Consider the following 15,241-nt stretch of genomic DNA (forward strand, 5'->3'; position numbering starts at 1 on the left):
CAGGCGCCTGGACCATGGTACGAACCCTCTCTCCAACATATTTTTAATTTTCGGCCATTTTCCGTTTTTTGCCGATTTAAACTTTGAAATTTGGTTTTACTAAATTTATGATTTTTAAACATATAGTTTCATTTTCATAAATCATTAATTTATATACATACTATTCATATAAGTAGAAATAAAACATTGTTTTATTTGTTTTATATTGAAAATGTAATACATCATTGTTTTTTAACACTTCTATTAACTTTGATAATATTTAATAATATTAAGTTAAATTAAAATTACATCAATGAAATTTAGTTAATGTATAAAAGGTAAAAACAATTTTTTCTTACTTTATACACAAACACATATGATAAGACAGAAAATCATAAATGAAACTTATACATACGATAATAGATGTGACTAAAACAATGATCATCCAAATAATCCGTACACTGAATCTTTATCTCTTGAATAATCTAGGAATATTTGTTTTGGCTTGAAACATACAATAAAAATAACTCCACAAAATTTTTAGCCCTTTTGCTTAAACCCAAAAAATAACTAAATAAGTCTCTACCTCTCATTAGAAACCAGAATCTACTAATAAGTTAAAGCCTCAAACACCACATACTCTTTACTATATTTGTATCATATGGCTATTTCGATAAATATTTTGAACTTGGTCCTGTAACAAGATTATGAACATTGTAATTAAGACCATTATGAATCTTTAGTATATTTGTATCATCTATGCCACAGTAGCAATGTTCAAAATTGTAGGTTCTACGATTTTTATATTCAATTTTTGGATTTTTATTTTATAAAATATTAGGGTTTTTCTCGGGCTACTCCCGGGATATTCGTATAAGTTTTAGCTAAATTGAAAAATTTACACTTGTATTTGAATATAATTATTTTTGTTTATACCAATTGATTTTAAATTGTTAAATCGGTAAAAATTTGGTTTGTATTTATTAATTGCATAGTGTCCAAATTTTTCTTTTAATAATTGAACTCACAATTTGTTGTTTGTTATTACTGGAAATATATATAAAATGATAAGTAAGATGAGCAAAACTTAACTAAACCTTGTTATGATTTAAAACAAATTTTATCTTATTTATTGAGGTTTTGTAAAAAACAATAGTAAATTTCCAGTCGATTTAAAATTTGTTTTAAATTTAAAACTATTGAGTTGTAGTACCAATTAAGTTGAACAGTTTCATAATAGAAATAAATTTGAATAAGAAATTAATCCAAGAATAAAGATAATATTATTCTCCTAACCAGTTCATGAAAAAACATTATAAATAAAATATATAACAGAACAAACCATTTTTAAGAACAATTCCTTCAACAAACCATCACTGTAACTTTATATTTAAATAATATAAACCAATAATGACTCTAAATTAAGAATTCCAGCCTTGTCCCAAATAGATTAGTCTTTACTTTTATGTTGGTTTGTAGCTGAATGAATATAATTTGAAGTAGTGGTTACAATGTTGGTGCGCTTGGTATAAGTCTTTAAATAGCTCTCCATGATGTGATTGAGTCTCCCTTTTATACGCTTTTCATCGCAACTGTTTCCAATCAGATGTGTTTCAATCATTGTAATTACTACTAATGCTTGTGTTTAACAACGTCTGTTGTTGTTAGCCCAGTTATTCATCGTAACATGTCACAAAAATTTGAAAATCAGTTCAAAAAAAAAAACATGTCACAAAAAGAACATACAAATTATGTAAAAAATGTAATCCGTTTGTTTTCTCGTTGGAACAAATTCACGGTAATTATTTTCAAATATATGGCGTAAGATTAAATATTTTCAACGGCGGGCAGGTCTCACACATTGTCTTCCTAAGAGCATGATTAACGGTTTGGTTCTTGTAAAAGTCCTTAGAGTATTTTAATGGTATTTTTGGAGAGGGACAAAAATTAAGGACATTCTCATAATATTTGATTATTGGTAGGACTTTATAAAGTCCTTAGGAAATTAATTAAATATTTTAATTAAAAAAGAAATAAATAATATTGAGAAAAACATGAGAGAATAGAAAGTTGAAAATTAAGGAAAAAAATTACAAAGAAGATAAAAAAAGCAAAAAAACATTATATTGAATTCAAATAAACTTAAACATTGTTGTGACTCGGTAGATGCCCAAATTTAGCCCATATATGTTCAACCAAATCTTGTTTTAATTGATGATGGCCTTGAGTATCTCGAACTTCTGCTCGACGACCCAGTGTAGTACGGAAGTTTGTAGGCCGTTTGACTACAAAAGTGGGATCCTGATCTTCTGGTTGTTGAAATTCTGAAGCGTGAAGGTAGGAACCTCGTTCATCTTCGACAATCATATTATGAAGTATGATACATGCTTTGATAATATTTCCTATTTTGTGTTTATCCCATAATTTTGATGGATTTCTTACAATCGCAAATCTAGATTGGAGGACTCCGAAGGCACGCTCAACATCCTTTCGCACGGATTCTTGCGTGGTAGCAAATAAAGATTGTTTTTGACCTTGTGGGAGTCGGATAGATTGAATAAAAGAAGCCCATTTCGGATAAATACCATCGGCAAGAAAGTAAGCCAAACCGTATTCCCTGCCGTTGACATGGAAATTGACTTCGGGAGCGTCTCCGTTAATTATTTCATCAAAAACAGGTGATCGATCAAGAATATTAAGATCGTTCAAAGTACCTGGAGCTCCAAAAAACGCGTGCCATATCCAGAGGTCTTGAGAAGCTACCGCCTCCAACACAATTGTTGGTTTATCGTGTCCTCGTGAATACATTCCTTTCCAAGCGGTCGGACAATTCTTCCACTCCCAATGCATACAGTCGATGCTTCCAATTTGTTAATCAAATAATTTTTAAAAGGTTCCTAACTTGGATATTGATATATACATCTTTATGTGTATATATGGTATTGAAAATTTCCAGAAACATTTACTCTTTCTTTCTTCCTGTGTAAAGATCACTTTCTGATCCCCAAACGTTATCTTCTTCATCTCATGAGATTCTTCCAGACATTAGCAATAAACCAAGAGGGAGAGAGAACTAAAAGCTTAACAATCACGAATATCAGCAGATAATTATTGAAAACCTACCGCAAATAAAGATTAAAATAAGATGCAACGGTTGCCAGGCGTTCCGTCTCTGATTCTTTTAAGAGCTACATTTGCAGCTGCTGCTATATGCCTATATCACATGCTTGAGTGGGAATTGTTCACCTCCTGATAGAAAGAACAACAACAGCATTTTAGGTCTGAAACAGAAAGTAAATATTAGGTAGCAGCTAGACATGAGTAAACAGCTTAAATCTCAAAATTTTAGCAAGAAGAACATAAGATAATACCTACGTGTGGAGAATCAGCGGTGCTCACGGGGAAGTTGAAGCTGCTCTAAACCTTCTGAAATGGTAACAGTAACTGATTGGTATTCCATAAGAGAAATGCAATCAGAAACTCTTAAGATTCAATTCTGTAACCTAAAAACAATTTGGAATCTAACAAACCCTAAAATAACATAAATTGGTAAGTACAGTAGGGGGAAGATACAACGATTGAAAATGATCATATTAGGTAGTTCTTATACCTGCTCATGTATCAACAACATCGCAAGACCAAGTCAAAGCCCATCAGAACTATTATCTGTGAGGTTCTACTCGGATTGGGAGACACAGAGGTGGTAGGTTCCATCAATCAGTGTGCGGAGGAGCAGGTGAATAACATCAACGGTTACTTATAGTGTGAGAAAGGGGAATTTGGAGAGTTTGACCCGGTACGACTACTGAACTAATCACTGCATATCCCAGCTCTCATGAAGAGAGAAGTAAAGAACATAATTAATTGAATGATTAAGATTGGAGCTTGATGACTTCACACTAACGGAGTTTAGAAATTGAAAACGGTGATGATGGAGTGGAAAAGTTGGAGAACCCTGTCTTGCTACGAACATCGTGCTGAGAAAGAGAAAAGGTTTAAATGGGCTACTTCGATTTTTAATCAGCCCAAGTAAGTGTGGCCCGATTTTAACTTCTAAGACAGTCTGACATGACATGGCAAAATAAGCTTCACTATTGGTTGATTTAATTAAGTGACGTGGATAGCTTTAGAGTGGAGGATATTCTCCTTTTAGTATAGTATATAGATCCGCTCTCTCAAAGAATAGATATATTTTTTTGTTTTAGTTTCTTTTTAAATCTATACTATTTAAAGGGAAGGAGTCTAAAAAAGTCTATTTATTCAAGGTTGTTAGGACTCTTTTATTTAATTCATTTTTTTTTGTCCTACCTTAAATTTCTCTAACTATATAACATTAAATGTTTTTATTTAATAATCAACATATTTTAGTGGGTCAAAGATTTTGTTTAACCAAAATCCAACCGTAATGTTCATTTTCTTGGATTAATTTTCTTGAGATAATCTATTATTTCAGTAATTCATTTTATTAGCCTATATTTAAAAATTCTAATGAGGACTATGGTTTCTCATATAATGTTACGGCACTATGACCTAAAAAATCTATAGTGTGGATAATTATTTTAAATAAAGTCTAACCATTTAAACCCAAAACATATGTTGTAAATATGTATTATAATTTAACCCACAAGTTTTATATTAAATATTTGAAGTTACAAGTTCAAAAATAAATTTATTTTAATACTTAGAAAATAAAATTTTGATAAACACACTTTACCAAAAAATATCTTAAAACAAAACAATATGTATTAATCTATTTTAAAAACAAATTAAAAATTATTATTTTAAATTAATTTTAAAACTATTAAAACATAAAATCTATATTATTACATAAGACCAAAATCATAAATCTTAAGTCTCACTACTTCAACTAATGAAAATCTTATATATAGCAAAAAAATATAATAATATTGTTGTAACATACAAACTATCAAATAAATAAATTCATAAATTTTTAACTTTAAATTAAAAAGCATTCTCTTCTTCGATTTTTTTTTTGTCATCAGCGTAAAACACACACTCTCATCCGGACTCTGAAAACCATGCCGGTAACTCTGCATCCATGTGAACAACAAAGACGGTTGTGTCCTGGCACTTTGTGCTAGTCTATCCGCCTGTATATTCTGCTGTCTTGGTACATGAAAAATCTCTGAGTTGACGAAGCCATCTTTGAGGGTCTTTATATCTTCCAGATAACTTGCAAAAACTGGCAATTCCTCTAGTTCCGAAACCATCTTTACCAATTGGGAACAATCCGTTGCAAACGTAACCCTGAACTGACGCAAATTTCTCATACTTTCCATTGCCCATATCAGAGCCTCCACTTCCGAGTGAAGGGGAGAGAGACTCGCTCTGACATTCCGTGCTCCCATCAAACTGTCAAAACCTTCTAAAGTACTATACCAACTTTGCCCCGAGAATCTATCTTTTTCTTTCCACGCACCATCTGTGAAACACCAACGTCCTGGATTTGCCGTTTGTGGTGCCACCACAGCTTGTCGTACCAGAGTCTCTGTATTTGCATTTTGTGCATCATTACAGTGCTGATTCTGTCTCTGCCAATTTCAAAGTATCTCGGGTCAACATCTAAATTACTAAAAACCTTGTTAGTCCTTTCCAAATATACCATAAAATCCAAGCATACTGATGAGTTTCCATCTTCGGATCAATTCTCCAAAATAAATAGTCCATATTTGTAAAAAGGCCTTGATAGGGAAAATTAGCTGGATTGGAGGGGATCTGTGAAAGAGTCCATACCTGACGCGCTGGTGGACACTAAAAAAACACATGATTTATGGATTCCTCGGAAGCGCCGCACCTATCACAGCATATGTCGCCTCTTATCCCTCTTACCTGCAGATTCTTTTTAACTGCTATGCACCCTGATACCAATTGCCATAGAAAATGTTTTAGCTTTGGTGGACATCTTACTTTCCAGCAGAATGATTTCAAAATATCAACTGTAGGTCCAAATGCTACTATTGGTTTCTCCTTATCAGGATAAACTCTCTCTACTTGGTATCCTGATTTCACCGTATATTTTCCGTTGTTTGTGAAATGCCATCCATCCCTATCCTCCAGATGATTCCTACTCAGCGGGATACTTTCGATGACTTTTACATCCTGAGGGTCCACTAAATTCTGAAGTGCCTGCGAATTCCAAGTTATTGTAGTTGAATCAATTAGAGAATCAACTGTAAGATCAGGGTGATTAGTATGAAGGTTTTTGTTTGCTGGTCTCGGGCGGGTGGATGGGATCCAGGGATCATTCCATACTGAGATAGAAGATCCTGTTCCCACCCTTTTGATTAGTCCTTTACTAACCAGAGATCTAGCAGAGATAATACTCCTCCAGCCATACGACGGGGAGTATGATCGGATTGGCTCTAGGGGTGAAGCATTCCTAAAGTACCGTCCTTTAAAGACCCGTGAGAATAAAGTCTTGGGTTTCTCAATCAATTGCCAGAGCTGCTTTCGATATAAAACGACTTTTTAACATAATATTGTACAACAAAACTAAAATACTAATTCAAATTTTATCGGGGTTTATCAGATTTTTACGTATCAGTTTCAAATAAATTTGAACTGGATTATATTCAAATAACTGAATTTATCAGTTTGACTGTGAGTCTAGGTCGGGTATGAAAACACTTCTAAAATTATTAAAACATCTACAAATCTATACTATTAGATTAACCCAAAATTTAGAAAGTAAAACCTATGTTACACCAGTTTAAAAAATATAACTCTTATAACATGCACACCAAATATAAAAAATATGTTGTAACACAAGAGATTATATAAAAAATCTCAACTAAAATAATTGAGATATATATTTTTAAATCATTTTCTTTTTCAATATAACACGACTTGATAACATGATAATATATACTATTAAAACCAAAACACTATTAATGTCAAATATTTTTATCAACCAATCGCAGATCAAAATCTAGTTTATTTTATTAAAACATCATTTGGTCTAATTAATAAACGTTTAGTCCAACTTTTATTTTATTGAGCCAGTTCTAATTAAAATCAATTTTTCATAATCGTGATTACTTTTTAATAATACACATTTTGCCACCTCCACAAATATAAGGATCCACTCCTCTCAAACAAGCGGTTACATATGTTAATAATTATTCCTTTTTTTAAAGGAATTCCGATATATTAATTAATAAAGGGTTCGGCCCAAATACAAAAAGAGGGGGCACCCTTCTCGGGGAAGGCCCAGAGGCAGTTAGCCTAAAAACTACCCAAAAAAAAATTTCCAACCACGGCAAGAACAACGCCGTACATCAAAACACTTGGAACCAATACGAGAGCAAGGAGAAACCAAGAGGAGCTTTTTGTTTCCGCGAGAGAGGGTCGAGCCTGAGGATGATCGTCTGCTTGATGTCCGCAATCACTAGGTCCGATTGCCGAGCTATACCTCTATGAAGTCGCGAGTTTCTTTCCTTCCAAATGTGATATATAGAAGCTTGAAAGAGCAGTCTTGTGATGAGCACTAAGTTCTTATCTTCAATGGGGTCTTTCAGCCATCTCAAACCATCGTCAAACAATGGGGGAGGTGTGAGATGTAACCTGTTACAGAAGAAAGACCACACCGCAGAGGAATAAGGACAGTCAAAGAATAAATGCTGTCTATTCTCATCACTAGCATTGCACAAAATGCACACTGACGGGACCTGCAACCCCCCCACGAAATCAGCCTGTCCCTTGTGCTCATTCTGTCTCTTGCAACCAGCCATGTTATGAACGCATGTTTCGGGATACGACCCGCAAACCAAACCTGATCACACCAGGGAACTACTTCACCATCAGGATGAAGAGTCTTCCACGTTGCTGAGGTAGAGAAACTATCCTTAGGAGGGCCTGAGCCAGTCTGCCAAAGATATCGATCATCCACTTCCGATTCCAAAATAGTAGCAGCGTCCGGAAGGCAGTTCTTAATTAGGAGGAGCGTGGGATTCCGGCTACGCGAACGGTCCAACCACCACCCTTCTTCTGTCAGTGCTTCCGCAACTGTTGCACTTAAAGAAAGACCAGAAAGCATAGGACCAAAAGCGCCAGCAATATCGATGAGAGGGCCTCTGCCAGTCCAATTATCCAACCAGAAACTCGCCGAGATACCCGAGCCAACTTCACAAACAACAAAGGGTCGAGCAATATCTCTCAGCTTACAGATGCTGCGCCAAACCCAACTACCAGCTGATGTAGCATCCAATTCCCAGAAGTTCCTCTCGCCAATGAGCCTCAGACAAACCCAAGATACCCATAAGGAGCCACTTGAGGCAAAGAGCAGCCAAATAAGTTTGAGTCCTAACACTGTATTCCACTCCGCAAGTCTTTTGAGGCCCAAACCTCCTGACTCCTTCGAAGTACATACCGAGTCCCACGCTACCTTTGCACCCCTAGCCGAAGAGGTGTTTCCTCTCCAAAGAAATGCATTACAAAGTCGCCCCAACTCCGCTATGCATTGCTTTGGTAAGACAAAGATGGAAGCCCAGAACGAAATCGTAGAAAATATGACCGTCTGAATCAACTGAAATCTTCCAGCAAACGAAAGATGCCTAGAGGTCCAAAAGTTGAAGCGCGCAGTGATTTTATCGAGGAGGGGTTGATAATCTGTCTTAGTCATTTTCTTAGATGCCAATGGAACACCGAGGTAACGTACCGGCATGGCTCCTTGACTGATACCAGTTGTCTCCGCATTCCTTCTTTTTGATTTTAACTAAATGTGGATGACTATCTATATATATATGTTATTTCTGTCTTCCCAATTATAATGAGTTTGCTTAACTTAAAATATGTCTTGTTGTGCATGTACGTATTTAAAAAAAAATCATAATGGAGAATCCTTATTTAATTTTGCAACCTATATATTTAATTTAATAAGTCTAATAGAGTAATATATATGTATTTGTAATAGAGTAATATAGATAATCATCCGCATTTAGTTAAAATAAAAAAGAAAGAATAATTATTAACATACATAACACGTTTGTTTGAGAGGAGTAGATCCATATTTATGGAGGTTGCAAAATGTGTATTATTAAAAAGTAATCACAATTATGAAAATTGATTTTAATTTATAATTGGCTCAATAAAATAAAAATTGGACTAAATATTTATCAATTAGACATGATAATGTTTTAATAGAAAATACTAGAGCTTAATCTACATATTCATGAGGATATTAGTGTTTTATTTTTATAAACAAATTAGGTGCTTTCCGGCACTATGTGCAGTAAAAAATATTTAAATTTAAAAGATATTTTAAAATAAAATTTAATATTTTTAAATTTATTTTATTATTAATATTTAATTAAATATAAAATTAAGATAAAATAAATAATTTTGTTTATTTAAGTTATATTTAAGAATAGATATGTAACATTTAAAATTATAGTTTTAGATAGATTTTTTTATCTATATTTTCTGGATAAAATATATTAAATAAACTTGTATAAAATTAATAAAAATTGATATAAAGTTGTATAATCATCAAAAAAAAAACAAAATTTCTAAAAAATTTAGATATATAAAAGAAACTGATATAGGATTAAAAAATGTAAAACATTCTGAAAATTATTTTTAGTAGTAAATTGTATAACTATTTAAAATAAAGATATAAATAATATTTCAAAATTTATAAAATATAATTATATTTTATTATTATATTATTTAATGTCATATTTTAATAGATTTACTTCAATGATAGTGTATAATTTATTACTATATTCAAGAGAATTCACCAAAAATATAAATAAATATTAAACTTAATTGTTCATGTCATATTAAATCATAAGCCACATCATCATTTTAGCATGCCAGTTCACATTTATTTGGTGAAAATGATTGTAGAGAAGACATGTATCAAAATCTCTTGGAAAATAATGTCTAAGGGACTAGGGATTTAAAACACATATGTTTTTTATTTACTTTATGATGCTCCTTACACATCATAATCTAATTCATCCAGACCTGGAAAGACCCGATTCGAATCCATCCAAAAAATTATAATATCCAAACAACGCATAATTTCAAAACCAAAAAAAAAAACTTGATAAACGAGAAAACCAATCCGTACCCAACATATACCTGAATAGTCATACCTAACTGATTATTTAAACAAATAAAAAGTTATTTGTTAATTGGTTTGAATTCTTGTCACGGATGGAGAAAATGCATTCAAACGTATGAAATTATTATAGTTGACACGTAAAATAAACAATGTTAAATTATAATAGTAAAAATAATCAATGAAATAGTTAAAAATATGAAAAGAGGAATGTAAAAGATATAATAAAACACTTAAAAATAAATAAGTTATGTTTTATACTTTTATAATAAATATTGTCAAATTATTTAGGAAAATGCAATTAAATAAAGTATTTAAAATGAACAAAAATAAAGAAAAAAATGTAATAAATATGTTAAAAACATGATTAGTTCTATTTTGTACTTCAATTTTAATAAGATAGATGAGGATTATTTGGCTCCCAAGGTCATGGTAGACCTGAACCATGAAACCAATGTCTTCTCTTTCTTGAGTCATAATATTAGTTTGCCTAGTTTTCATGATGAGATGGATTATTATTTTTTTGATGAAATATTAAATTTATTATTCATCAAAGGAATAGATGTTTATGTACAAAAGAATTAGAACCAGCTACACTATGAATAATAAACTAAGTGTGTGCTTTAAACCAAAGTTGGAGAAAAAAATCCCGTTTTGACATATTTCAGTATACTTAGTTGACATGATCTTGTTCTTCACTATCTTGTCTATGATCTTGGCCACTTGGTCATTTTGTCTTGGCTTCTTCAAATACTTCAAGTCATTACACTCCTTCCAAATTATATAGATAATGACTTGAAAATTAGCCATGGTTTAGCAAAAAAACACTAGCCTCAACAAAATGTGAGAGAGATAATTAAAACCATGGTATGTCAAGCGGTATATGATGGGTTTTGTGTCTTATTCTAATCATTTGAATCTCGATGATGAAAAAAAGATAAATAACGTTTTCGTAAGTTTTATCGTTCTTTTAAGTTTTTTATGATAAATATATCCGCTACCCGGTCCCATGAAAAAAATGGACTTAATGATACATAATAGATTAGCCAGAAGCTTACCACATTGTCTGATTTAAGTTTGTATGCGTTCCTAATATTACCAAGAGGTAGACCGATATTTGTTACGGTCCACCGTGTTAACCACCTGAATCGAAGTTAAAACTTAGATAAACAGCAACAAGTTAATTCCAATCAGGAATCGAACCTAAAATTGACATGGGTGCACACCGAACCCCGAAAAGCTACCACCAGACTACCACTGCTTGATTCTCTTTTTATTAACTGTTCCCAAATTCTTGTTTATGGAAGTAATGAAGCTAGCATCTCTGAAAAGAATCTATGATCAGTTGTCCTATGGAATTTCAGTATCTCGATCAGTAGGCTGTAGGCACTTCATCTAAATATCAAGTTGTAAACTTGTAACAAGTTTGATAAAAAAAATTGTAACAAGTTACAATTAGATGTTGTTATAATACTGGTAATTTTATAGCTTTATTTTTCGATTTTCAATACTGGTACTCTAAATGAAATAAAACTTGTGGGTTTCATCCACTACAAAAAAACAGCGTAATTCTGACGGACGTTCCGACGAAAAATGAGTTCCTCGGAATATTCCGAAAATTTTCCAAGGAAATTCCGAGGAACTCACTATCCGTCGGTGTTTTCTGATGAAATGCCGAGGAAAACATATTCTTCAGAATAGGGTTTAAAGATTTGATTATAGGGTTTGTGTTATTCGGAAAAGCCTCGGAAAATTCCGAGGAAATTGTGAGGAAAAACAAGTTTTGATTATAGGTTTTGTGTTCCTCGGAATATTCTTAGGAAATTCTGAGGAAAAATAAGTTGTCCTCGGAATTTCCTCGAAATATTCCGAGGAAATTCCGATGAAGTAGGTTTTTTGCGGTTTGAATAACATTTATATAAGCCTTATTAAGTGTCTTAAACTGATTATGAAGTCAAAAATTGGTGTATTACCCTATAATAAACATTTTTCCGATTATATGAACGAAATCCCCACAACATAAGAGAAACACTTATACACTTTAATAAACGGTAAAGAGAATACTTACAATTCATTTTGGAATTTTGTTATTTCAAGGTTTACAATCATCTATACAAAGAATCCTCAATGGTATGCATTACATTTGTATAAGAAATGATATATAACAAAAAATGATGTTTTGAAACCCCAAACATGTTTTCCTCGGAATTTGCTCGGAATATTCCGAGGAAGTAGGGTTTTTTTAACCGAAAACAACGTTTTGTGGTTTGAATAACATTTATATAAGCCTTATTAAGTGTCTTAAACTGATTATGAAGTCAAAAATTGATGTGTTACCCTATAATAAACACTTTTCCGATTGTATGAACGAAATCCCCACAACATAAGAGAAACACTTATACACTTTAATGAACGGTAAAGAGAATACTTACAATTCATTTTGGAATTTTGTTATTTCATGGTTTACGATCATCTATACAAAGAATCATCAATGGTACGCATTACATTTGTATAAGAAATGATATAGAGCAAAAATAATTGATGTTTTGAAACCCCAAACATGTTTTTCTCTGAATTTCCTCGGAATATTCTGATATAAATTTTACCATAGCCGACTTGATGTATGCATCCCTCATGGTGACTTTGAATGTCACCGTCTCCTCCTCTTTCTACTCTTTCTTTCTTCGGGCATGCTTCTGGAGTTCAATATCAACGATTGCCCTTTTTTCCTTGTCACAGAGAAGTTCACGAGCTTCCCCAATCAACTTGAAAGCGGCTTCGGCTCCGGGGAGCTTGTTCTTGTCCGGATGGATAAGAAGCGCGAGATTCTTGTACTGTTTGCTGATGGCGTTGGTGTCCGCGTTGTGGTCGACCTGGAGGATCTTGTACCAATCGGTCAAAAATTGGTGTGTTACCCTATAATAAACATTTTTCCGATTGTATGAACGAAATCCCCTAAACATAAGAGAAACACTTATACACTTTAATGAACGGTAAATAGAATACTTACAATTCATTTTGGAATTTTGTTATTTCATGGTTTACGATCATCTATACAAAGAATCCTCAATGGTATGCATTACATTTGTATAAGAAATGATAAAGGGCAAAAAATGATGTTTTGAAACCCCAAACATGTTTTCCTCGGAATTTGCTCAGAATTTGCTCGGAATATTCTCTTTCTTCTTCTTCTTCTTCTCTTTCTTCTCTTTCTTTCTTCGGGAATGCTTCTGGAGTTCAATATCAATGATTGCCCTTTTTTCCTTGTCATAGAGAAGTTCACGAGCTTCCCCAATCAACTTGAAAGCGGCTTCAGCTCCGGGGAGCTTGTTCTTGTCCGGATGGATAAGAAGCGCGAGATTCTTGTACTGTTTGCTGATGGCGTTGGTGTCCGCGTTGTGGTCGACCTGGAGGATCTTGTACCAATCGGTCTTGCCTCTTAATGTATAATCATCCGCCGCGCAGTGAACGTCGCACACAATAATCATGTTGGAGATGGTCTCCAGCGTCTGGTCCATCTTCTGTGTCTCGAGGGCGAAGCTGCGAGCGGTGGAGAACTCCGCCTTACTCATTTTTTCTTCAGCTAGGGCTTTGGCTCGGAGAGCCTCGTCTCTGTTGATGCTGAAAAAAGCATAACAAAAAAAAAGACCAATTTCGAGGTTTAGAGAGTTAGATCTGAAAGCAAGAAGAGATCTAGAATAAAAGAGGATAAAGTTTGATGTTTTTCATTTCATAAACTTGCTCAAGAGTTCTTTACAACACATGTTCTGTATTTATACTAAAATGATAAAACCCTAGTAGTTCTCCTCGCTGTCTTCAACTCTTCCGGTCCTCATTTGATTCCAGCATATCAAACCGATTGGGCTTTATTCCACTATCCCGGAAGCCCATTTCGTTGTTCACATAGCTTGTTCTGATTGGGCTTTATTCCAGTATCCCGCAAGCCCATTTTGTTGTTCACATAGCTTGTCTGAAATTCCGATGAAGTAGAGTTTTTTTAACCGAAAATAACGTTTTGCGGTTTGAATAACATTTATATAAGCTTTATTAAGTGTCTTAAACTGATTATGAAGTCAAAAATTGGTGTGTTACCCTATAATAAACATTTTTCCGATTGTATGAACGAAATCCCCACAACATAAGAGAAACACTTATACACTTTAATGAACGGTAAAGAGAATACTTACAATTCATTTTGGAATTTTGTTATTTCATAGTTTACGATCATCTATACAAAGAATCCTCAGTGGTATGCATTACATTTGTATAAGAAATGATATATGGCAAAAAATGATGTTTTGAAATCCCAAACATGTTTTCCTCGGAATTTGCTCGGAATATTCTGAGGAAATTCTGAGGAAAAACAAGTTTTCCTCAGAATTTTCTCGGAATATTCCGAGGAAGTAGGGTTTTTTTAACCGAAAACAACGATTTGCGGTTTGAATAACATTTATATAAGCCTTATTAAGTGTCTTAAACTGATTATGAAGTCAAAAATTGATGTGTTACCCTATAATAAACACTTTTCCGATTGTATGAACGAAATCCCCACAACATAAGAGAAACACTTATACACTTTAATGAACGGTAAAGAGAATACTTACAATTCATTTTGGAATTTTGTTATTTCATGGTTTACGATCATCTATACAAAGAATCATCAATGGTATGCATTACATTTGTATAAGAAATGATATAGAGCAAAGATATTGATGTTTTGAAACCCCAAACATGTTTTACTCGGAATTTCCTCGGATATTCTTCTTCTTCTTCTTCTTCTTCTTCTTCTTCTTCTTCTTCTTCTTCTTCTTCTTCTCTTCTTCTTCTTCTTCTTCTTCTTCTTCTTCGGGCATGCTTCTGGAGTTCAATATCAACGATTGCCCTTTTTTCCTTGTCAAAGAGAAGTTCACGAGCTTCACCAATCAACTTGAAAGCGGCTTCGGCTCCGGAGAGCTTGTTCTTGTCCGGATGGATAAGAAGCGCGAGATTCTTGTACTGTTTGCTGATGGCGTTGGTGTCCGCGTTGTGGTCGACCTGGAGGATCTTGTACCAATCGGTCTTGCCTCTGAATGTATAATCATCCGCCGCGCAGTGAACGTCGCACACAGCAATCATGTTGGAGATGGTCTCCAGCGTCTGGTCCATCTTCTGTGCCTCGAGGGCGAAGCTGCGAGCGGT

The 15,241-nt window shown here is 33.5% G+C and overlaps 1 long non-coding RNA gene across 1 annotated transcript; it reads right to left on the reverse strand.

Annotated features, from left to right (window-relative positions):
- Positions 1 to 1,980: 1,980 nt before the first annotated feature.
- Positions 1,981 to 3,851, reverse strand: LOC130496164 (uncharacterized). The gene is made up of 3 exons (XR_008935223.1): positions 3,590 to 3,851; positions 3,351 to 3,423; positions 1,981 to 3,228 (listed from the first exon to the last, which is right to left on the reverse strand). It is a non-coding gene; the product is annotated as an uncharacterized LOC130496164 (long non-coding RNA).
- Between the last annotated feature and the right edge of the window lie 11,390 nt (positions 3,852 to 15,241).

Source organism: Raphanus sativus, chromosome 6 (genome assembly GCF_000801105.2).
Source record: "Raphanus sativus cultivar WK10039 chromosome 6, ASM80110v3, whole genome shotgun sequence".
Classification (NCBI taxonomy): Eukaryota; Viridiplantae; Streptophyta; class Magnoliopsida; order Brassicales; family Brassicaceae; genus Raphanus; species Raphanus sativus.